Genomic DNA, 2,427 nt, shown 5'->3' on the forward strand with positions numbered 1-2,427 from the left:
GGACCAATTGAAGTTTGTGGAGGGATTTGTGAGCGAGACCGAAGAGGAGAGAGTTGCAAAAATCGAGACGGGAAGTGAAGAGTCTGTGGACAAGAATTGCAGCAGTGTGGGGGGTAAGGGAGGGGCGGAAGCGATTGATGTTATGTAGGTGGAAGTAGGCAGACCGGGTAATGTTATTGACATGGGGTTGAAAGGATAATGTGCTGTCAAGGATGACACCCAGACTCTTAACCGGTGAGACGGAGCAGTTGTCAATTGTGAGAGAAAAACTGTCTGTTTTGGAAAGAGTGGCTTTGGTGCCAATGAGGAGAACCTCGGTTTTATTACTGTTTAATTTGAGGAAGTTTTGGGTGAGCCAGATTTTTATTTCAGAGATGCAATCCGTAAGGGAGGTGGACGGGAGAGTGGACGAGGGTTTGGTGGAGAGGTAGAGCTGGATGTCATCGGCGTAACAGTGGAAGTGAATGTTAAATTTGCGGAAGATATTGCCGAGGGGAAGCAGGTAAATGATGATGAGTAGGGGCCCCAAAACAGAACCCTGGGGCACACCTGAAGTGACGGAGGAGGGAATGGATTCACAGGACTTGAGTTGAATGAACTGTGTGCGACCAAAGAGGTAAGATGTGAACCAGTCTAACGGAGTGTGGGTGATGCCCATGGAAGATGTCAGGTGTCAAACGCTGCACTCAGGTCGAGGAGGATGAGGATGGCGAGGAGTCCAGAATCAGCTGCCATGAGGAGGTCGTTGGTGCGAGTGCTGTTTCAGTGCTATGGAGCGGGCAGAAACCGGACTGGAACTGTTCATACAGGTTATTGTGGGATAGGTGAGAATGGAGTTGAGAGGCAACTTTTTTTTCAAGAATTTTGGAGAGGAAGGGTGGATTGGAAATAGGATGGAAGTTGTTGAAGTTGGATGGGTCGGCACCAGTTTTTTTCAAAATAGGGGTGATGGCAGCAGTTTTGAAGGATGTAGGGACGGTTCCAGTGGTAAGGGAGGAGTGGATGATAGTAGAGATGAGGGGGACCAAGGAGGGAAGACAGGCTTTAACAAGTTGGGTGGGGAGGGGATCAAGTTTACAAGTAAATGGCTTGGAATTCCGGGTGAGTTCTGTGATTTCTGAAATAGTGGGGAGACGGAAGGAGGAGAATGAGTGTGTGGATGAATGAAGGTTATCTGAGATGCTGAGGTGAGGGAATGATCCAAGATGCTGGTGGATGTTCTTGATTTTTTCTGTGAAAAAAGACATTACCGAGTTGCAGAAGGAGGTAGTGTACAAAATGGGGAGGGAGAGAGTCCTGGGGTTGGGTGACATTGTTAAGTAAGGAGAACAGTGACTTGGAGTTTCCTTTGTTTGCCGTGATTATTGTGTAGTAGTGGGATTTGGTGCTGGCAATAGAGTCCTTGTAACGTAGGATGTGGTTGTTGTACATTTCTTTGTGAATAGTGAGACCAGTTTTTCTATCGAGACGTTCACGTTGCCGACCTTTGGCTTTCATGAGACGCAGATCGGGGGTGAACCAAGGGGCGGAGACCGAGACAGAAACAGATCTGCTTTTCAATGGTGCACGAGAATTGAGAATATTATGGAGTCCAGTGTTGTAATGAGAGACCAGATCATCGGGGGTGGAGATATTGTGAGTGTCAGGAAGGCAGGAGGAGTGGATAGTAGAAGTGAGGATGGCAGGGTTGATATTTTTTATGTTCCGAAATGAAATAAGGCGTGGTATTTTTGAGATGGAGAGACTGAGTTTCACTGTAAATGTGAGGAGAAAATGGTCAGTTATGGAGAGTTCATCTGCTGTAAGGTCAGATGGGGTGACACCAGAGCAGCAGATTAAGTCCAGAATATGTCCTTTGGAGTGTGTCGGAAAAGTGGTATGTTGCTGACATCCAAAACTGTCTAAGCAGGAGGTGAAGTCTTTGGTGAGAGGCAGGTTTATATTGTCCATGTGGATATTGAAATCGCCCAGCAGTATTATATTTGGTGAGAGAGAGGATAAGTGGGTAAGGAAAGCAGCAAAGTCATTTAAAAAATCATTATTTGGTTTAGGGGGGCGGTAGACAGAAGCAATGATGGTTGGAGTGGGACCAGACAATTTGGAGACAGCAGATTCAAAGGAGCTGAAGACAGACTCAGACACCAGCGAGACCTTCCACTTCTCACGGTAGATTATCGCGAGACCTCCTCCCCTGCCAGAGCCACGCGGTTGACAGATGTAAACAAATCCACTAGGAGTGGATTCATTGAGTTCAGATAAGACGTTGGGCTGTTGCCATGTCTCGGTTAAACAGAAAAAGTCTAGCTTACGATCGGAGATGAAGTCCTGGATGACTTGTCCCTTGCCTGCCAGTGAGCGGATGTTGAGCAGAGCGAAGTTGAGTGAGGTGTCACAGCTGGTGGCGGTGCTAGCCGACCGGGCTAGGCA

General features: G+C 47.5%; 1 protein-coding gene and 1 long non-coding RNA gene across 4 annotated transcripts in view; one reads left to right on the top strand and one right to left on the bottom strand.

The window, feature by feature from the left end:
* amot (angiomotin) overlaps positions 1-2,427 on the top strand; it is a 93,852-nt gene that overhangs the window by 68,072 nt on the left and 23,353 nt on the right. The window lies entirely within an intron of this gene.
* The window catches only part of LOC117955466, a 26,561-nt gene continuing 26,023 nt past the window's right edge, over positions 1,890-2,427 (bottom strand). The window contains exon 5 of the long non-coding RNA XR_004659048.1: positions 1,890-1,901. This is a non-coding gene — a long non-coding RNA (uncharacterized LOC117955466). The remainder of the gene's footprint in view (positions 1,902-2,427) is intronic.

This window comes from Etheostoma cragini, chromosome 13 (assembly GCF_013103735.1).
Source record: "Etheostoma cragini isolate CJK2018 chromosome 13, CSU_Ecrag_1.0, whole genome shotgun sequence".
Classification (NCBI taxonomy): Eukaryota; Metazoa; Chordata; class Actinopteri; order Perciformes; family Percidae; genus Etheostoma; species Etheostoma cragini.